The 23,445-nt window shown below is 37.3% G+C and overlaps 1 protein-coding gene across 2 annotated transcripts in view; it reads left to right on the top strand.

The window, feature by feature from the left end:
* Window positions 1-23,445, top strand: part of TAS2R1 (taste 2 receptor member 1) — a 276,485-nt gene that overhangs the window by 228,374 nt on the left and 24,666 nt on the right. Inside the window, exons 10-11 of one of the 2 annotated variants that reach the window (XR_008955561.1) lie at window positions 15,496-15,576; window positions 15,896-16,056. The exons of the other annotated variant lie outside the window; for it this stretch is intronic. The gene's annotated coding sequence lies outside the window, so the exon portion shown is untranslated. The remainder of the gene's footprint in view (window positions 1-15,495; window positions 15,577-15,895; window positions 16,057-23,445) is intronic. 2 annotated transcript variants of the gene reach the window in all.

Genomic DNA, 23,445 nt, shown 5'->3' with positions numbered 1-23,445 from the left:
AGAAGGAAGAAGTAAAATGATTTCTGTTTGCAGATGGCATGATCTTATATGTGGAAAATCTCAGAGTCTGTACACACACACACAAGAAAAACCTGTTAGAAATAATAAATGGGGCAGGGCATGGTGGCTCATGCCTGTAATCCCAGCACTTTGGGAGATCTAGGTGGGTGGATCACGAGGTCAAGAGATTGAGACCATCCTGGCCAACATGGTGAAACCTCATCTCTGCTAAAAATACAAAAATTAGCTGGGTGTGGTGGTGCACACCTGTGGTCCCAGCTACTCAGGAGGCTGAGGCAGGAGAATCACTTGAACCCAGGAGGTGGAGGTTGCAGTGAGCCAAGATTACGCCACTGCACTCCAGTCTGGCAACAAAGCAAGACTCCATCTCAAAAAAAAAAAAAAAAGAAAAGAAAAAAATAATTAATGGATTCAGTAAAGTTGCAGGGTACTAATAAACATACAAGAATGAATTGTGTTTCTATACATATATATTGTAGAATAAGTTTGTTGATATCTACAAAATAGCCTGCTGGGATTTTGATTGGGGTTAGGATGACTCTATGGATCAAGTTGGAATATATTAGCATATTAACATTGATTCTTCCAATCTGTGAACATAGACTATCTCTCCACTTATTTTGATCTTCTTTGATTTATTTCATCAGAGTTTTCTGTACATAAATTACATATATATATTAGATATATATATATGATTTCATTTTGGGGTGTTATTATAAGTGGGCTTTTATTTTTAATATCAAATTTCAATTGTTCATATGTATATAAATTTTTGTAAATTAACCTTGTATCCTCAATCTTGCTATAATGACTTATTAGCATTATGATTTTTTAATTGCTGATTCTTTAAAATTTTTTAGATACACAAGAATGTCAGCTACAAAGACAGTTTTATTTTTCCTTTTCCAGCCCATATACCCTTAATTTTCTTTTCTTGTGTTATTGCACCAGCTAGAACTCCCAGTATGATCTTGAATAGAAGTGAGGAGAGAGATGTTCTTCCCTTGTTCCCATAATTTAATTTTTAAATAGTGAATTTCTGGGTTATGTGAAAAATGGAATAGAAGTTAGGAAGATAGTAGTCTAATTAAGAAAGTAGTATAATTAAGAAATGATCTTCAGGACTGTAGAATTCTAGTTAATATATGTAACTGAATGCATGTATATGTAATTAAATACAATTACATATATTAAACCCACATAATATTCATACATCTTTGTGAGGTATACACTATTATCAGTTCATAATATGGATGATGAACAGAAGCATGGAAAGGTAAGGTAACTTATTTAAGATTACTTAATTGTGTGGTAGAGATTACATTTAAGCCTATACCATCTGGCCCCAGGTTCTAACCATATATAATTTTTATATAAACATTATACCAGGGGAAGATTAATTGTATTTGGATTATATGGTGTGTAGGACCATGTGGGATGTACTTATTTGTTTCTTAAGCCGTGTGGTTGATATACTATTGTTTATCATAATATCCTGCATATCTTTTTAAGTATTTGAAATATTTCATAATATACTATCATCATATACTGCTTTATTGAAGACTAAATGGCAAGTGAACATAGGACCTGACTCTCCAGTAGGTCCTGACATAGCTGGCATATAAAATACAGTTATTGGGTCTATTCCATAGTTTTGTTACATATATGTCTATGTTCAATCTCTGTATCAGCATTGGAAACTAGAGAAGATAGGCATCCAAATGCCAGACACTTTGAGAGGACCATATTGCTGATGTCATGATTTGTGAAGGATCACCTCTTCTCAGAAGTGCATGAAAAAATTTCAGCAGAGCCTCCAGCATCTCCTGGCTTAGGCAGAGGCTGGAGCATTGGGTGGGAGCCAATGGGTGGGTGCAGGGATTGGGCTGCAGCTATTTCTTCCTGCTCTCATTTAGGGGATGAGCTTTGCTGGGCCTGGGGAGCAGCCTCAGTTGTTTCAGAGCCATTCCATTAGACAGGGTATGGAGAAGTGCCACAAGGGACAGCAAGAAGAATTTCCTTTGTGCACAGGTGAAATTCCTTGCCCTATTGCCTTCATTGCTGATCCCCAAGAGAGGGATCTGAACTGGAAAAGCAAACCTCTGGTAACGCTAAACTTTTTCATTCCCCTTTTTCTGGATAAATTCTGTTTTTTTTTCAGCTTCTCTTATTGGCTAAGAAATAAAATAAAATATATAATTTTAAAAATATATTAAAATACTTATTTTGATTTTTATACTTTGTTTGAATTTCAGTATTTATAAATAAAAAATAGTGAGTAGGGTTTAAAGAAGCCACTTAGATACAAATATGTGATGATTTTATAACATTTATTAGTGTAGAAAATTATAAAATAAGTAAAAGCATAAATAAGAAAAAGAAACCATAATGCCTACACAGGCTTTGTTGTATCTCCTTCCACTGGCTTTCTTCTGCACATATATTTAAATTATGATCATATTAATGTACCCTTAAGCCTAAACATTTTATTTATTTATTAGCTTTTATTTTAGCTTCAGGGGTAAATGTGCAGTTTGTTATATAGGTAAATTGCATGTCACATGGGCTTGGTGTACAGATTATTTCATCACCCAGGTAATAAGAATAGTAGTACCCACTAGGTAGTTTTTTGATCCTCTCCCTCCTCCCACCATCCACCCTTAAGTAGGCCACAGTGTCTATTGTTCCCTTCTTTGTGTTCATGTGTAATGAATGTTTAGCTCCCACTTATAAATGAGAACATGCAATATGTGGTTTTCTTTTCCTGCATTAGTTTGCTTAGGGTAATGCCTCTAGCTTCCTCCATGTTGCTGCAAAGGACATGATCTTATTCTTAATATGCTATGTAGTATTCCACGGTGTATATGTACTACCTTTTCTTTATCCAGTCTGCCATTGGTGGGCATTTGGGTTGATTCCATGTCTTTGCTATTGTGACTAGTGCTGCAATGAATTTACATGTGCATGTGTCTTTACGGGAGAATGATTTCTGTTCCTTTGGGTATATACCCAATAATGGGATTGCCAGGTCAAATGATACTTCTGTTATAAGTTCTTTGAAAAATCACCACACTGCTTTTCACAATGACTGAACTAATTTGCATTTCAACCAGCAGTATATAAACATTCCCTTTTCTCTGCAACATTGGCAGCATCTGTTATTTTTTACTTTTTTATTAGTAGCCATTTTTACTGGTGTGAGACAGTATCTCATTGTGGTATTGATTTGCATTTGTCTAATTATTAGTGATATTGAGCATTTTTTCAGATGATTGTTGATTGTGTGTATGTCTTCTCTTGAAAATGTCTGTTTATGTCCTTGCCCACTTTTTGATGGGGTCGTTTGTTTTTTGGTTGTAAATTTGTTTGAGTTCCGTATAGATTCTGGACATTAGAACTTTGTCAGATGCATAGGTTGCAAATATTTTCTCCTGTTCTGTAGGTTGTCTTTTACTCTGTTGATCGTGTGTTTTGTATGCAGAAGCTCTTAATTAGATCCCATTTGTCAATTCTTGTTTTTGTTGCAATTGTTTTTGGCATCTTCATCATGAAACCTTTGTCAGGGCCTATGTTCAGAATGGCATGTCCTAGGTTATCTTCAAGGGTTTTTACAGTCTTAGGTTTATATTTAACTCTTGGATTTATCATCAGTTAAATTTTGTATATGATGTAAGGAAGGGGTCCGGCATCAATCTTCTACATATGGCTAATCAGTTATCCCGCCATCATTTATTGAATAGGGAGTCCTTCCCCTATTGCTTGTTTTTGTTGACTTCATCAAAGATCACTTGGTGGTAGGTGTGAGGTATTATTTCTGGGCTCTGTCCCATTGATCTATGTGCCTGTTTTTGTACTGGTACCATGCTGGTTTGTTTACCGTTGTGTTTTAGTATAGTTTGAAGTTGGGTAATGGGATGCCTCCAGCTTTATTATTATTATTTTTGCTTAGGATTGCCTTGGCTATTGGAGCTCTTTTTTGGTTCCATATGAATTTTAAAATTATTTTTTTCTAGTTTTGTGAAGAATGATGTTGGTAGTTTGATAGGAATAGCATTGAATCTGTAAATTGCTTCGGGCAATATGGCCATTTTAGTGATATTGATAGTTCCTGTCCATGAACATGGGATATTTTTCCATTTGTTTGTTTCATCTCTGAGTTCTTTAAGCAGTGTTTTGTAATTCTCATTGTAGAGATCTTTCATATACCTGGTTAGCTATATTCTTAGGTATTTTATTCTTTTTGTGGCTATCATGAATGGGATTACATTCTTGATTTGGCTCTCAGCTTGGACATTGTTGATGTATGGAAATGCTGCTGATTTTTTACATTGATTTTGTATCCTGAAACTTTGCTGAAGTTGTTTATCATATCTAGAAGCTTCGGTCAGGGACTATGGGATTTTCTAGGTGTAAATCATATTGTCTGTCAACAGAGATAGTTTGACTTCCTCTCTTCCTATTTGGATGGCTTTTCTTTATTTCTCTTGCCTGATTTTTCTGGCTAGAATTTTCAGTACTGTGTTGAATAGGAGTGGTGAGAGTTGAAATCCTTGTCTTGTTCTGGTTTTCAAAGGGAATGCTCCCAGCTTTTGCCCATTCAGTACAATGTTGGCTGTGGGTTTGTCATAAATGGCTCTTATTATTTTGAAATATGTTCCTTCAATGCCTACTTTGTTGAGAGATTTTAACATGAAGTGATGCTGAATTTTATCAAAAGCCTTTTCTACATCTATTGAGATAATCATGTGCTTTTTGTTTGTAGTTCTGTTTATGTGGTGAATCACATTTATTGATTTACATAAGTTGAATCAACCTTGCATCCCAGGAATAAAGTCTACTTGATCATGGTGGATTAGCTTTTTGATGTGCTGCTGGATTTGGTTTTCTAGTATTTTGTTGAGGAGTTTTGCACCTATGTTTATCAAAGCTATTGACCTAAAGTTTTCTTTTTTTGTTGTATCTTTGCCAGGTTTTGGTATCAGGATGATGCTGCCTTCATACAATGAGTTAGGGAGGAGTCCTTCCTTCTTAATTTTTTGGAATAGTTTCAGTAGGAATGGTACCAGCTCTTCTTTATACATCTGGTAGAATTTGGCTGTGAATCCATCTGGTTCTAAGCTTTTTCTGGTTGGCAGGCTTTTTATTACTGCTTCAGTTTTGGAACTGTTAAAAAAGAAACCTTAGCCAAATTAAATTTAACAGAGTTTATTTAAGCAAAGAATGATTCATGAAGTGGGCAGCCTCCTGAGCCAGAGTAGGCTCAGAGAGATGCCAGTGCAGCCACATGGTGGAAGAAGATTTATAGACAGAACAAGGAAAATGATATACAGAAAACAGTAGTAAGATACAGAAACAGCTCAGCATTTGTCTTATTTAAATACAGTTTCAACATTTGCCCTCTTTGATTGGTCAAAACTCAGTGATTGGCACAAGAGTAAATTACAGTCTGTTTACACCTCCATTTAGGTTATATTCACTATGAACAGAGAACCCTTTAGGCCAAACTTAAAAAATGTAAGGAGGCATCTTTAGGCTAAACTTGATTTAATACAACTCATTATTGATCTGTTCAGGGATTTAATTTCTTCCTGGTTCAATTTTGGGAGGTTATATGTTTGCAGGAGTTTATCCATTTCCTCTAGTTTTTCTGATTTGTGTGCATAGAGGTGTTCATAGTAGTCTCTGAGGGTTTTTTTGTATTTCTGTGGGGTTGGTAGTAATAGCCCCTTTTTATTTCTCATTGTGTTTATTTTTATCTTCTCTCTTTTAAAATTATTCTAGCTAGTGGTCTAACAATCTTACTTATTCTTTGAAAAAATCAATTTGTAGATTCTTTGATCTTTTATATGTTTTTTTGTGTCTCAATTTCCTTCAGTTCAGTTTTGCTTTTGGTTATTTCAAAACCAGGTTTGGGGGTGGTTCAGTCTTGTTTCTCTGGTCCCTCTAGCTATGATGTTAGTTGTTAATCTGAGATCTTTCTAACTTTTTGATGTGGGCCTTTGCAGCTATAAACTTCCCTCTTAACACTGTTTTAGCTGTGTCCCAGAGATTCTAGTGTGCTGTATCTTTGTTTTCATTAGTTTCAAATAATTTCTTGATTTCTACTTTAATTTCATTGTTCACCCAAAAGTCATTCAGAAGCAGGTTGTTTAATTTCCATGTAATTGTATGGGTTTCAGTGATTTTCTTAGTATTGATTTCTATTTTTATTGTGCTGTGGTCTGAGAGTGTGTTTGGTATAATTTTGGTTGTTTAAAATTTGCTGAGGACAGTTTATGGCCATTGTGTGGTTGATTTTAGAGGTATGTGCAATGTGCAGATGAGAAGACTATATAATCTGTTGTTTTGGGGTACAGAGTTCTGTAGATGTTTCTTAGGTCCATTTGGTCAAATGTTGAGATCAAGTCCTGAAAACGTTTGTTAGTTTTCTGCCTTGATGATCTGTCTAATACTGTCAGTGGCATGTTGAATTTTCCCACTATTATCGTATGGTTATCAAAGTCTCTTTGTTGGTGTCTAAGAACTTCGTTAATGAATCTGGGTGCTCCTGTGTTGGCTGCACATTTATAGGATAGTTAGGTCTTCTTTTGGATTGAACCCTTTACCATTCTGTCATTCCCCTCTTTGTCTTTTTTGATTATTGCTGATTTAAACTCTGCTTTGTCTGAAATTAGAATAGCAACTCCTGCTTTTTCTCTGTTTTCCATTTGCTTTGCCAGTGTTTCTCTATCCCTTTATTTTGAGCCTATGAGTGTCATTATATGTTAGACAGGTCTCTTATAGACAGCATATAGTTGGGTCTTGCTTCTTTATACAACTTGTCACTCTGCCTTTTAATTGAGGTGTTTAGCCCATTTAAATTCAAGGTTAATATTGATATGTGCAAGTTTGATCCTGTCATCATGTTGTTAGCTGGTTATTATGCAGACTTGATTGTGTGGTTTTTTTTATAGTGCTGATGGTCTATGTACTTAAGTGTGCTTTTGTGCTAGCTAGTAATGGTCTTTGCTTTCCATATTTAGCACTTGCTTAAGGACCTCTGGTAAGGCAGGTCTAGTGGTAACAAATTCCCATAACATTTCCATATCTGAAAAGGATCTTATTTCTCCTTTTCTTATGAATCTTAATTTGGCCAGATATAAAATTCTTGGTTGAAATTATTCTCCTTTAAGAATGCTGAATGTAGGCCCCTAATCTCTTCTGGCTCGTAAGGCTTCTGCTGAAAGGTCTGCTGTGAGCCTGATGGAGTTCCCTTTGTAGGTGACCTGCCCCTTCTCTCTGGCTGTCTTTAACATTTTTTTCTTTCATTGTGATCTTGGAGGATCTGATGATTAGTGTCCTGGGAATTGCCATCTTGTAAGGTATCTTGCAGGGGTTCTCTGCATTTTCTTGATTGAATATTGGCTTTTCTAGAAGGTTGGGAAAATTTTAATTAAGGATATTTTCAAACATGTTTTCTAATTTCTTGCTTTCTCTCCCTTTCTTTCAGGGATGCCAGTGAGAATTAGGTTTGGTCTCTACATAGTCCCATATTTCTCAAAGTTTTTGTCATTCTTTCTTATTGTTTTATTTATTTTTATCTGAGTTATTTCAGACAACTGCTCTTGGAGCTCTGAGATTCTTTCCTCAGCTTGGCAGATTCTGCTGTTGATATTTGTGTTATATTACGAAATTCTTGAAGTGATTTTTTCAACTCTATCAGATCAGTTTGGTTCTTTCTTAATATGGCCATTTTGTTTTTTATCTCCTGCATCATGTTACTGCATTCCTTAGATTCCTTGCATTGGGTTTTAACTTTCTCCGGGATGTCAGTGATCTTTGTTCTTATCCATATTCTAAATTCTATTTCTGACATTTCAGCCTGGTTAAGGACCATTGCTGGGGAACTAGTGCGGTTGTTTGGAAGTAAGAAAACACTCTGACTTTTTGAGCTGCCATAATTCTTGCATTGGTTCTTTCTCATCTGTGTGGGCTGATGTTCCTTCAGTATTTGAATTTGTTATCCTTTGGGTGAGTTTCTTTGTTTTTATTTTCTTTGATGCTCTTGGGGGTTTCTTTGTGATATAAAGTGGGTTCAGTTGACTGGCTTCAATTTTAGTTCACTCCTGGGTCTTGGAGGAGCCCTCTTTGATTACTATCTTCATGCCCACATTTCTTTTGTTGGGTGTTCTGCTCCATGTGTCTCCCTCGGGCAGGGGCCAAAGCTGGCAGACAGGCTATGTCCTTTCCAGGTCAACCCAAATCTACTGTCCAAGTGGGGACAAGGGGAACATACGGTTATGCCTGCCTGCAGAATTCAGACAAAAATGAGGCCACTGGGCAGGAAGCTCTAGCAGGTGTGGCCCATCTGGCTACAAGAAGTAGGGTGGATAGAGTTGCCCGTCCTGCAATCCAGGTATTTCCAGGGCAACAGGAGGCTGTACCCTTTGGCAAATTCAGGCAGAGGTAGAGCCTCTAGGCTGGAAGCTCTAACAGGTAAAGCTTTCCTGGCTACGAGAGGTGGGGGTAGGTAGAGTTGCCCACCCTGCCATCAGGGTGTTTTCCTGGACAACAGGAAGCTGCAAGTTGAGGCAGAAGTGGGAGTGTTGAAGTCTAAACTTTTAAAGTCCTGACTGTAATTATGTCTAGTTTAAATGTGTTTCTAGTTTTCAACAGAATGCCAGGCACATGGTATGCATGTATTAAAATTTGTAGAAAAAAACGGACTCAAGAAGTCAATAAAAAATATTTCATGTCTCATGTAGTTTTATTTTGGAACATGCCTGTTATACTCATATAAGGACCTTTTTTATCTTTTTTAAAAAAAAAATTTGCCTTGAGCTTGATTTTTTAGTTAATATCGCTATCTCTACTTTTCTGTGTTTGATTTCGTGTACCTAATATATTTTACCCATCACTTTATTTTTAAACCACATATCATTTTATTTTAGGTGGGATACACTTGGGATAGTATATAATAGAATTTCCTTTACGATGCTGTGAATCTTTTGTTTTGTAATTGAATTCAGCTCACATTTGTTGTTGTAACTGATGTTACCTGTTAGTTTTGCCTTCTTGTTTCTTGCTTTCTGTTTTCTTCTTTCTTTTCTTTCATTTCCCTATTATCTGCAGATCTAGTTTTTGTTTCCTTTGCCCCCACCCCACCCAGTAGTAGGAAGATGCACAACCTATTTTTTTCCTACTCTTACTCACTGCTATGATTTTACTAGCAAATTTGAATCTGTTTTCTGTAAGTATCATCATCAAGGAAGAAATCAGGCTTTCATTCCTCTCAACCATCTGATAAATTCCTGGATGTTCTTTCATTGATGAAGCCCCTTGTTCCTCCCAGATATAATGAACATCAATGAAGATATTTTGTAGACATTAAGAGCATAGCTGTGATTGGCCAGGGGATGTGGCATCTTAGGGGCAGATGTGAGATTCATAGAGCCCTCCCTATCACACATCAGACCCAGCATCTATTGTTATGTCAGCTCTAGTGCCCTAGGCCCATCAAGGGTCTCTCAGTCATGGAGATTGTTGTAACTCTTTCTTAATTAGATTTTGATTTTGCTTCCAGTCAGAGCATCTGCTTCAATAAATAGAACTCTCTCCAAATTCATTTTAAAAACAAAAGCTTTTAAACATATTTTTAAAAATCTCTCCTTATAATTATTTTTCCACTAATAATCTGCCTGGAAATAGGCAATATTAAAAAAAAAGAATCATGAAGTTCTTGTTATATAACTTTCCTGAATCCAGTTCAACTCCCTGATTGATTAGTAAGTATCTAATGCATATAAGTCATACTCCTTGTACAAAAATAGGTTGAAACCTAGCAAGGCTACATCTTAAACTATTAGCTCAAAAGTAGGGTAATGTTACAATTACAAATATTTCACCTTTTAAAACGTTGTGAATTATCATGGTATAATAAAATGGGCAAAATGCCTTCTACACTGCTGTTCTTTTACTCTCCTGCCTTATGTTCATTTACTTTTATTTATTTAACATCTCTTCTACAATGCTAACTATATGCCAGACAATGTAATAAACAAGCCCTTTTCAAGTATTAAGACGCCGAATTCTCATAACAACCCTAGAGGCAGACGTTATTTTATACTCATTCTACTGATGAGAGGGCTGAGGATTTGCCTTCAGGCAGGGCTGCCCAGAGGCTGTGGTCTTTGACATCACACTCTCTCTTCTCTCCAACATCTGCAGCTTTAGTTTAAGGTGTGTCCTAGAGAGGAAGCAGGACATGGTACAAAGACTAAAACAAATTTGGGGTTAAATCCCTGGTCTGTCCCTTACTGATTGTGAGTGACTATGGTAAGCAGAATCGTGGCCCAAGAACATTCCACACCCCAATCACTGGGAACTGAGATGATAGGATGCCACACCCAGGGAAATGTTACTGTACATGGAAAAGAGACTTTGTAGATGTAATTAGGGCTACTAATCAGTTGATTTGGAGATGAGGAGATTCTCCTGGATTGTTCAGATGGCCTCGATGTTATCGCAGGAGCAGGAGCCCTTAAAAGCAGAGAGAGGAAGCCAGAGAGAACCAAGGCGTGAGCAGGGCTTGATATGTCATGGCTTGCTCACAGATGGAGGTCACGTGTCAGAGAATGGGACCTCAGTTCTACCACTGTTGAGTTCTGCCAACAACAAGGAGGAGCCTGGAAGTGGATCTTCCGGAAAAGAATGTGGCCCAGCTGACACCTTGTAAGAGGCTGAGAAGAGAATCCATCTGTTCTGTGTTGGACTCCTGACTGGCAGAACTATGAGAAAATAAATTGGTGTTTTCAGCTGTTGAGTTTATGGGACTTTGTTATGCATCTCTAGCTCACTAATACAATTACTTTAGACAAGTTCCTGAACACTGCCAAGTTTGTTTCCTCATTTGTAAAGAGTATCTAATGGTAGGTGTGTTCCCTGAAGATTAAATGAAATCATGGTGCCCGAAACATAGTAAGTTAAATAAATGTAATCACGTTTCTCAGGTATAAAAAGTGCATTGTAAGGGGGTAACAGTGAGACCTTTAATTGTGGATGTGGCACTTTATCTGAACTTCAAGGAATAGGCTGAGTTTTGATAGGCAATCCAGATTAAAATTCAATCAGTAAAGAATTGAGAGGAGAGAATCCCACGGTTTATCCAAACCTGTCACATGTTACATAGAAATACCAATTTGCATTTTAATGGGTGGAAGAAAATAACTGACAGCAGACTGTGGCATCTTCTAGAGGCAACTTTCAGTCCTGGAAAACAGAACAGGAGCGAAGAAAATGGAAATCGTTATAGAATATATACCGTGGTTTATAGCTTATATGTTCATATAGCTGCCTGGAAGGGGAGGGACTGTGCATGGCTCATTTTTCTTTCTCCCCTGTCCCTTGTACTCTGCATTTAGAGTAGAGCTCAACTGTTTCTGCATCAAATGCATCACAGCACCTAAAGGAAAGCACGATTAAAAATTTACATTTGCAATTGACATCTGATGTATTTGATATAACAACCTCTGCTTTTCTGCAGAACTCAAAGGAGGCTAGACGGTGAAATGAATTCTAGATAGTGTTAATTCAGAGATGATGGCCCTGCTCGCTTGTTGGGGAGTGCCAATATAGAAGAGGTGGAGGGAAAGCCAGCCTGGGGCGATGAGGGAGGCATGGTTCGATAGGGGCTGCTGAGTTTCCTAGGAGTGCCACAACAAACCACCACAAACTTCCATGACTTAAAATAACAGAAATGTATTATCTCACAGTCCTGGAGATGAGAAGTCCAAAATCAAGGTGTCGATAGTGTTGGTGCCTTTTGGAGGCTCTGAGGGAAATCTTTTCCATGCCTCTGCCTAGCTTCTGGGAGCCGTGGGCAATTGTTGGCATTCCTTGGCTTATAGATGCATTGCTTCAGTCTCTGCCTCTGTCTGTGCACAGCCTTCCCCTCTTCTCTGTGTCTCTTATCAGGACACTGGTTGTTGGATGTAGGGCTTACCTGGGTAACCCAGGATAATCTCATCTCAAAATTTTTAACCTAATTACATTTGCAAAACTCTCTATCCAAATAAAGTTGCATTCACCAGTTCTAGAGATTTTTCTGAGTGTCACATTCAACTCCTTACAAGGACTGCTACCTAAAACTTTTTGAGAATAGCACATAGCTTTATAAATGTGGGATACTAAGAGAAAATAAGAAAGCAAGGTCAGTATAGCTAATTAATGTGGGTAGCATATTAAGTTGAACAACAACGACATAAACCTTCCCTAATTTGGGTTCAGGTAAATATTAGTATAATCTTCTACATGAAGTGAAAAACTTCTTCTTAGAAGAAAAAAATTTACGTCTCTGAAAAAGTTGAGCTATTATAGGCAGCTGGAATTTATAAATCTCTCCTCCTCCATTGTAGACTTGCAAATATTCTAACATTAAATATAAGAAAACATTAAGAAATATAATACAATTAAAATATATTTCTACTTTGATTTCAGTTTTTAAAAATTTATTGCCTTAGTTGAGTCAGACAATTTTAGTTGGAGATTGTAGTGATTCAGTATTATTTATCTTGTCATTTTTCTTTTAGCACATATATTGTTTGTAGAATCATCTTTTTTTGCAGTTTGCATGAGATTAAGCTAATTTCCAATTATTATCCTGATAACTTTATGAGTTTTTATATATAATAATGCTTTATAGTATAGAATAGCATGCAAATATAACGTAGAATTGTATTGACTAAAGAAAGTCACATGATCACATTTAAGTGGATGAAAGTACAACCAGAAGGAGAAAAAGACCATTTGAGAACAGCCCTAACTACCACAGCTTTGAATTACAAAGAAATGATAATGTACTGACTTCAAAATGACAATTGATTTTTTGATTCAGTTTGTAGATACAATCCCTCCATGTCTGATCAAAAGTAATTGGGTATTGACAAGTGAATTCTATTTACATCATTATCTCTGGAACAAATAAGAAAGAGTATTCTTAACAAAATTTCTTACGGAAATGACAAAAACACTATCAATCTTCTTGTTCTTTCTTAACTGAGTTATAGTCAGAGACTATCATTTCCAGAACACGGATAGAGTTTTGGGTAGTTCCAAATGTTTGAGCTGCCTGTGACAAACTATTAGATTGATGTCACGTATGGGTGTGTGTGAGAGCATGCATGTATGTTGTGCTACCTGTTTGATCTACTTATTCTCACTTGAGCTCTCCTCTTTCAGGCACCTGTAAGAAATCACCTCCAACTCCGCTGGAGTTAGATGTGGCCATATGACTTACTTAGAGTTGGCTGGGAGTGACAACTGTCACTCCTGGATGGAAGTATTTCATTTCCTGCAGGCCACTTCTCTGACATTTTCCCCTTGGTTCTGATAACCAGCACAGCATGCTCTGCGTGGCAGAATCATCCATCACTTTGCATTTTGGAATGAGCAGTAATGGGCAGCAGAGCCCCCAGTGAACCACGATGGCCATGCAGTGGGAATAAAAATAAATCTTTGATATTTGGGGGTAATGATGGATTATTGAAATAGCAACAGATTCTTCCCACCACCGTGTGTGCCTTTTTGCAATGTGACTTATTGCTCTTCTCATCAAGGAGTAGATTTTCTTTCTCTGCTCGTTTGGAATTAGGCTGGATTTGTGACTTGCTTACATCAAAGGGGACTGAGAAATGGCATGGAGGCTGTTCTGAGTAAAAGCCTTCTGAGGCTTCACAACTTCTGCTGACTGCCAGCACCCACAAGCAGGCATGTGAATGGATCTGTCTTGGACCATGCTACCCCATGGTGTGGCTACATGAGTGACCCCTGGTGAAACCAACAGAAGAACCTCTAGCCAAATCCACTCCAAACAGCTGATTCACAGAACTGGGAGGGAGTAAACCTGAGCTGTTTCAGGCACTAAGTTTGGGTGGTTTGTTTGAGGCAGAGATAATGATGCAGCATAAACTAGCTTATCCTGATTGGTGCACATGTGTGTATATGTAGTATAAATCTGTGTATATGATTTACGTACACACACTGATATATGTATACATCAAATTAGTTCTTATCACCAGGCTAGATAAGGAATGTGATCTAGTTTTCGTTTTATAAACAAGGAAATTCAGATGTTCACTGAAATTCTCCTCATTTGTATCAAGATAATTTAGCAGATGGCTACATTAAAGGGATCTTAAAAATAGACTTGAGGAAATCATTTTCTAATGGTGAATTCTTCCTGTAGACAACTGATATTAGAACCAGATTGCGATGTTGGAAGATCAGTATCTATGTTTTTCTTTCCTTCATCCTGAGGCATTCCAGAATACATTTTTTCAGTCGGTGCCAGACGTGATTGAAACCACCTTTAATGTCAGAAAAGAGAGCATGCATTCACCTTCAGGATTGTGTTTAGGATTATGTCACTCCTAAATGACCCTGCTGTGATTAGTCAAGCCCAGCTAATTTGGGCTGAAATACAGCAAGGAAATCTACTTATGCTTTTAATATAGAAAGTTTAGTATAAAAAGTTATAGAGGATTACTTTACAAAAAGAAACTGGAGTTCACGCTAAGAGGCTGTGGCTAGAAAGAACAGGATTTGTTAAAGTGGTAAGGTTTTAATTAGAAGTATAACTTGGATGAAAACTGTGCATTAGTTTTATGTTGCTGCCATAACAAATGACCAAAAATGTGGTAGGTTAAAACAACAAAAAATTATTATTTTCTAATTCTTTAAATCCAGTACAGATTTCCCTAACCTGAAATGAAGATGTTGGCAGTGCTGTGTTCCTTTCTTGAGATTCTAGGAGAAAAAGATCACCTTGTTCATTCAGGTGTTGGCAAAATTTAGTTCCTACGGGTGTAGGACTGAGGTCCCAATTTGCTTGCTGGCTGTCAAGTGAAGGCTGCCCTGAGCTCCTATAACTTTTCTCAGATCCTTGCATGTGGTTCCTACATCACAGAACCAGCCATTCGCACTGAGTCCTCATGCTGCTATCTCTGTGATACACTTCCCTTGATTCCCCTTCCTATTTTAAGAACTCATGCAATTAGACTGGATCCACTCAGATAATCAAGGGTCATTTTTTTCCCGTCTGAAGATATGTAGCCTTAATCATATCTGCAAAGTCCCTTTTGCCATGTATGGTGACATAGTCACAGGTCCTAGGGATTAAGACAGGGATATCCATGGGGGACTGTCATTCAGCCTGCCATAGACTACCCAGAGGCACAGGATGTTTGGATGCATGGGTTTTAAGGACGTTGTGGCCATTGGGTTTCATTTCCCATGTTAGTCATCTTTTAGGTATTAGCTCAAAGAACAAACCAATTAAGAAACCTGGGCACCTTAGTGACTAGTAGGACATGTTCTATATAAGGAAGAATGAGTTCATATTTGACCCTATTTTTTATCTGTTTAGAAATATTTCAGGATTTTCCATAATGCCTTTTAATTATTCTTAAAAAGTATTTTTAACTACTTCATCCTATTTAGGAACTCCTTCATAGATGAATGCTTGGCGTTATTCATTACCCAGTCTTGAGGGACTCACTGGTGAGCTCGGGGCTCAGGGAGGTGAGTCTGAATCTTGGGAGTTTAAGGGTCTTCACTGCAGTGAAGTATTTCCCCACCATCACTTTCCTGTGGTGGGGAATGGTCCTTAAGTGTAGGTGATTAGAAATTATGAGGGAGAAGTCATTAAAGCCAAATCTGTTGGTGCTATCGTGAGAGTCTTGTTCAGGCAGGGTAATATAAAATGGAATCCAGTAATAAAGTGATAATCTTCTATTAGGCCTGACCCCTTATGGCCTAATAAAAATGTTCACGCCATGTGTTTTTCTTTCTAGTATCTTTAAATAGCTAACATTTCCCTCCCCTGTTTCTCATACTGCAGTAGACCTGACTGGGGAGCTAAGTGATCTCGTGTGACTCTCTATGCCTCGTTGCCACCAGCGTGGGCCATCTCCAGGGGCTCTCAAACCGATAGAAGACCTTGGGGTGTGGGAAAACAGCTCCAGAGCTTCTAAACTGAGCGGATTGTTCCTAGTGAGAAAGGTGAAACCTGAGATCTATTATTAAATGTGGGGCTGTCATTCTTCTCCCTAGGGCAGCTGGTCTAAGTCTAGAGTGGTAGTCATAATTGGGGATGTGAAAGCATCTTTTCAGAACCCAACCTCACTAACTGCAGTCCCAGAGTCCCAAGAGAGAGGGATACTACTCATTCCCATGGGGGAGTAGTTCATGGGGTCCCTGTGCTCCCCTGGGTCACACGGGTGTAGGGTGCAATTGTCCACTTTGAGAGTCCACCAACTGGTTTTACCCATTTTCTCAGAGGTTATCAAGCATTGTGGGTATGAGTCTTCCTAGAAAGACTAGATTTATTCATTAATAACAGACAGATTTATTAAACCTGGATGCCAATTTGCTAACTTGCCACAGGGGATAAAATTTACAGGCATGACAATACTTGTATCCAAGGCAACCTCTTCTGGAAAGGCAGAGTATAGACTGAGAGCAAGGGGAGTGTGAGGATTTTGTGGAATGCTATAGTCATACTGTAACTTCTGTAACATCTGAAAATGATGCTGTAGTGATTAAAAGACCGTGTTGTGCTGTTATGGTGGTTTTACACTAAATGATATTCCTTGGTTTTGCATTTCTCTAGATTCCCAGCAGTCTTGTCATGAGAACACATTGCCTCATACTTGCTGCAATAGAGTTGAATAAGTAACAGCTTTTAAATTGGATTATCAACTCACATTGCTACCAAATACGAGCATATCAATAGCAAGTCATTTGGGGTAAATTAATTTGATCCACGGGTAACTCATCCATTATTGATTATTTACTAGATTTAATTCCAGAACATAACTGGGGTGCTTTATTGCAACACTTACAGTGTGCTGCAATCCTTGTTCCACTCAGCATGCAGCTCTCAGCCGAGCAGCACTGGCAGCACCGGTGAGCTTGTCAAAGAGGCACATTCACGGGCCCTAACACCAACTACTCTGTTGGGATGGAGTCCAGGAAACAGCTTTGAGAAATCTTTCAGGTGATTCCTTAAAGTATAAGAATCGTGGTTACAACAGTTATATACATGGATTCTAGGGCTATAATGCGTGGGTTTGCATTGTAGCTATCCCACTGCAGGCTGCGTGCCCTTGGGAAAATTACTTAACCTCTCTGAGACACAGGCTCCTCATCTGTAAAATGAGATTTCATAATAATTCTTCCCTCACGGAGTTGTGAGAATTATCTGGTCAATGCATGTAAAGTGTTTTCTGAATACTACCTGGCAAATAGTCAGCACCCTGTATGTGTTAGCTACTATTATTGCTTTCATTCCAGGGGTGATAGATTGAGAATATAGAAGTATCTGTCTTAATTGCTCTGATGTGCATAGAGCTCAGCTTCTGAAAGGTGGCAGGATGAAGGGGAGGAGCCCTGGATTTGGCAGGAAGACTGAGCCACTGTGTCAGCCCTCATCAGTTCTAAATCCTTCAACAAGTCAAGTCTGTGTGACTCTGATCTTTCCCCCAGTCAGATATGTCAGCTTCGTTGTTTAAGTTACAGTAAAATATACATAACATAAAATTTACCATTTCAATCTTTTTTCAGCGTACAGTTCAGTAACACTAAGTGCATTCACATTGTTGTGTGACAGATCTCCAGAACTCTTTTTATTTTGCAAAACTGAAACCCTGCACTCATTAAGTAACTCCCCATTCCCCACTCCCCGCCAGCCCCTGCTGACCACCATTCTACTTTCTCTAAGAATTTAACTACTCTAGGAACTTCATGTTCCTGAAATAATACAGCGTCTGTCTTCATGAGTCTGGGTTGTTTCACTCAGCTTAATGTCCTCCATGTTGTAGCATGGGTCAAAAATTTTCTCCTTTTTGAGGCTGAATATTTCATTGTATGGATATACCACACCACACCTGTCAGTTTTTCAGATCACTTTCAATCCTCTACCTAAACATCATCTTGTCTCTTGTCCTGCTGAGGCTCTATCAGGAGGAATAGTTTAGGCTGGTGAGCAAAGCAATCAGAGCTCGGTATTTTTAGTAGACAGCAAATGAAACGCTTAAGGGAAAAGGATCTAACTAAGCTAATTGCTTTAATTTTAATCCTGAGTGGAACAGACTTTTGAGATGTAGCCTATCTAAGTCAAGCTTTCAAAGCACATGGGTAGTTTTTTGGTTGTTTGAAATTACATGATTAATTGAATTAATTAAATTGAAATTAAAACTAGGAAATGTCAGGATCATAAAATGAAAAGAAAAATTAAAAAAACTCATGCATAATTTCAGACCCAAAGAAGACACACTACATTTTAAGTGTATGTTTCTGGAAGTTTTATTGTATATTTTGTATTGTATATATTGTATATTTAAAATTAAAATTAGATCATATTACAATTGTCTTTATTGATAGACTTTTAAATTTAACATATTGTGAATATGTTTTTATATCAATAATTGCAAGTCTATATTATATATCATCATTAAGTTTTGAATTATATTTTATTGTAATTTATAATTTATTCAATCACTCTTTAGGTTCTTTTATCTTACAACCAATGAACAAAGAGATGCCATTAACAGGTATTCAGAGACATTTTTCTGATAATTTTCTTAGAAAACATTGTTCAAGACTGAACTGCCAGGTCAAAAAAGTTAAGCATTTTTATGAGTTCTATTAAATGTTGGCAAATTACCTTCTGCAATGGTTGATTTTATATGTCAACTTGACTGGGCCACAGGGTGCCCGGATATTTGGTTACACATTATTTCTGGATGTGTCTGTGAGGGAGTTTCTGGATGAGATTAACATTAGAATCACAGGTTGGAGTCAATCAGATTGCCCTCTCCAACGTGGCTGGGCCTCATGCAATTTTCTGAAGCCCTTAATAGTATCAAAGGCTGAGCAAGAAAGAATTATTTTTCCCTGCTTGTCTTTGAGGAAGGACATTGATCTTCTCCTGCTTTAGGAGTTAGACTCAGACTCAGAGTAGAACTTATCCCATCAGCTGCCCTGGTCTCCAGCTGGCCAGCTGCAGATCTTGGACGTAATCATGTGTGCCAGTTCTTTTTGGTAAATTATTTCTCTCTACATATGCGATTGGTTCAGTTGCTCTGGAGAACTCCATCTACTACATCTTCAGAAAACATTATAACTGTTTATGCTTCTACCAGTAGCGAGTGAAAGTGCCACAACTTAAATCTTGCTAATACTCGATAATTTTCTTTAGCTTTTCCCAATTTGAAAATGCTATATTACTCAATAAAACATTCAAGGAATATTTATTAAGCACCTATATGTGCCAGGTAGTGTGCTTGGTAGGCACTTGGACTGTAGCATTGCCTTTACAGAACGGATTTTGTGGGGATTGTAGGAAAACTGGATAGTAAGTGCAGTGTGATAAGTGCTCTGCTAGGGGACCTACTGAGTGGTATAGCATTGCAAAGCAGGGCTCCTATTAGCATTGAGAGTCAGGGGAAGCTACCAGAGAAGTGGCGTCCAAGTTGATAACTTGAACATTAATAAAAGTTTCCCAGGCATTGAGTTGAGAATCAGTGGTTCTGAAAAGAAAAAACAAACAAATTAAAAAAAAAAAAAAAGGGAAAACCACAGAGGCAGGAAAAAGCAGAAGCAAGGTCAGACATGGTATGTAGTTGTTTTAATTTGTATTTCCTTGATTTCTAGAGAGTCTAGACACTTTAAGACACTTATTGAGTGTGTGTTTTTTCTTGTGAATTGTTTATTCCTATATTTTGCCTGCTTTTTAAAAATCCAAATATACAGTATTTTCTACCTATTTCTATAAACCCTTTTACATTAGAGATATATTAGCCCTTGGCCCATCACACATTTAAAATTTTGTTTAAATTTTGTTTGGGGCTTATATATTTCTTTCACAAATTGCCTATTTATAACTTTTGTTCATTTTTCCTTTCAGATGTTCAGCAGTTTTTCATGTTTTTTCAATTTTGAGATTTCTCTCTAAATTAATTAAATTTAATTAAACTAAACTAAGTCTCATAGTCAATGATTTTTTTCTCATTATTACTCATCTTTTATTTATAGTCTTTTTGATCCTACAGAAATTTAAATTTTGAAGTAGTTATATTTGTCAGTCTTTTCCTTTAAATGTTAAACCTTTCCCAATTAATTTTTATTGAGATACATAAGAGACTTATAAAGTTTGTACTGACAAGTTTTGGAAAATACATGCCTCATGTAACCATGATTACAATCAAAATGTAGAACATTTCTCTTCCCTGAGAAAGGGCCCTCATGTCCTGTTCTAGTTCATTCTTCCCATAAACCCTGCAGGCCTCAGGCCATTCCTCTTCTGATTTCTATCACCATAGGTTAACTTTGCCTATTCTAAAACTTCCTATGAATGTAGTCATATAGTGCATTCTTTGTTGTGTCTGGCCTTCTTCCTAATGCAGTGTTTTTTGTTTCACCCATGTTGTTACATATTTTGGGCTATTATAAATAAAGCTACTGTGAGCATTTTTATAACAGTCTTTTTGTGGGAACATGCTTTCATATTTCTTGGACAAATAACAGGAGTAGACTTGCTGGATCACAGACACAATGTATGTTTAACTTCATAATAAGTTGGCATACTGTTTTCCAGAATAACTGTATTATTTTCAGTCTCACCAGTGAGGAATGGAAGTTTTTATTGTTCTGTATCTTTACTAAGACTTGTTTCATATTTTAATTAATTTCCATGTAAATTCTGAGACAATGGGAACCTAACTTTATCTTTCTCTGGTGGCTTAACCACTTGTTCATATAATACTGTCTTCATCAAATAGGTCATAATTGCTCCATTGCTTTAAATACCAAAATGATTTTATGGACATTTTTTCCTTTCTGGACTATGCACTTATTCCCATGGGCTGATTATCACTTAGTTTTCATCATTGTTGCTTCATAATACACTTAGGTGTCTGACAGTGAAAGTCACTCTTTATTCATTTTTTTGTTCCGAAAGATTGCTGACTATTCTCATGTGTTTAATCTTGCATGGAATTCAGGATTATTTTAATAAAAATGCTATTTTTTATAAGTAAAAGAATGGTGGAAGGATAGAGAATAAAATTACAAGATTGTTCCAGCCTTCTAAAAATTTTTGCCCAAGAAAATAACAGCACAAAATCTTCTTATTCTTCTTCTTATTATTATTTTACAAAAGCACTAGGTATTATTCTTACATAGAGAATGCAGGAAGAGTTTTTCAAAAATTCTTTACCTAGCTAGGGTTCAGAAGTCTTTTTAATTAGAGCTTCAGGCATCATGGAAATTCCTATAGAAAGTAATTTTAAAAGTTCTCTACTTCTTGGAATCTATTTTTGGAAGGGAATTTACATTTCTTGTTAATCTGCTCCAGATACGGCTGTGACACTCTCAAGGCATGCCACCAGAGCAGCTCAGCTGAGCTGTCTGACTCAGCCCTCGGCCTGACTTCATACAGTCACCTACAGATGAAGCAAGTCTGTTACCAAGAGATTATTTACTAACCACACAGCCAGCTGTAACCTTACCTGCAGACATAGAAATCACTTGTAACCGAAAAGCTTGGTTTTAGGAGAGAGTGGTTGTGGCTCCTATCAAGGAAAGAACAGTAGATGTTGAATATTTGGGAATAGCTCTTAGTTTGAAACAAATTTTCAGATATATTCATTAAAATCTATGACAGTAAGTGATACAGTATCATGCACTTCTTTTGTTTATGTTTTCTGGAGGTTAAGATCCTAGGAAATCCAAACAGAAAGTAAGAGTGAGCAAGTATATAGAGACATTGGAATGGCTGTGCACTATGGATGGGAATGTAAAATGGTGTCGCTGCTGTGAAAAACAGTATAGTGATGATTCCTCAAAAAATTAAAAATGGAATTACCACACAATCCAGCAATCCTACTTCTGGATTTGCACTCAAAAAGCCTGACGATAGGGTCACAAACAGTTATTTGTACACCCATGTTTATAGCAGCTTTATTCACAACAACGAAAAGGTGGAAGTAAACCAAGCATCCATCAACAAATGAATGGATAAGCAAAATGTGGTCTATACATAAAATGGAACATTATTGAGCCTTAAAAAGGAAGGAAATTCTGACATATGCTACAACATTGGTGATAAAAAGGAAGGGAATTCTGATGTTTCTACAACATGCGTGATAAAAAGGAAGGAAATTCTGACGTATGCTACAACGTGGGTGATAAAAAGGAAGGACATTCTGACGTATGTTACAACTTGGGTGATTCTGAAGGACAACATGCCAAGTGAAATAAGCTAGTCACAGAAGGCAAAATACTATATAATTCCACTTGGAAAACATATATAGAGTAGTCAAATCATAGAGACAGGAAGCAGAAAGGTGGATGCTAGCAGTTGGAGTGGGGAGTGGGAAATGGTGAGTTATTGTTTGATGGGTATAGAGCTTCAGATTCCAAGGTGAAAAACATCCTGGAGATGGCTGATGGTAACACACACTAAAATGTGAATGTACCCAATGCCACTGAATTGTTCACTTAATGTGATTAAAATGGCAATTTTTATGATATGTGTATTTTACCACAATTAAAATAATATTTTTTAGAAAAGTAAATGCAACAGAAGAAAAATGCATATCTCATTTGCACTCACTCAGATGAGATAAGGATTACCTCTGTTGATACCATACATATGTTTATAAAAATTTGCATTGTAATCTTTTAGAAAATGAAATGCAACAGATTCTGAAAAACCATTAAAGTTCATTTTATTTGTCAGGGTATGTTAATCGTAAAACAAACAACCCCTGAATTTGAATGGATTAATACAATAAAAGCTTACTTTTCTCTCTTATTTCTGTGCATTGTGTGTGTGGTGGGAGCAGGCAGGCATGGTAAATCTCCATCCCATTATTCAGGAAGCCACATCCTTCCGTCTTGTGGCTCCCCCTCCCTATAGCTCCTTGGAATCCTCTCTACTAGCCAGTGAAGAGGAAGAGGATGACGATAGTAACTGGGTAGTGTTTATGGGCCCAGCCCCGGAGTAGCCCACATTGATTCTAGGCAAGTTCCATTGGCTGGACTTTGTCACAGAGACACACATAATCCAAGGGATCCTGGGAAATGTTCAGCTGTGTGTCCAGGAAAAAGAGATGCTCAGATACTCATGAGAACTGTAGGTCTCTGCCACAGATGATGTTCAGTTGGGTCCCACTAAGAACGTATTTGGTGAACGTCTTTCTGGAAAGTTCAGCGATCTTCCTAGCAGTGGGAATTGTGTAAGAAAGATATGTCTCATGGGATGCAGAGAGATACTATGTCTCCATGATCAGTCCCATCTCCTAACATGATAATATGTAGTCATGTGAATATACATATAATGATTTCAATTAACCCACATTTTGATCTGAAAATATATTACCTCAG

This window comes from Pan paniscus, chromosome 4 (assembly GCF_029289425.2).
Source record: "Pan paniscus chromosome 4, NHGRI_mPanPan1-v2.0_pri, whole genome shotgun sequence".
In the NCBI taxonomy this organism is placed as follows: Eukaryota; Metazoa; Chordata; class Mammalia; order Primates; family Hominidae; genus Pan; species Pan paniscus.
The sequence above is the reverse complement of the archived record's forward strand: the minus strand, read 5'-3'. Positions and strand labels throughout refer to the sequence as shown.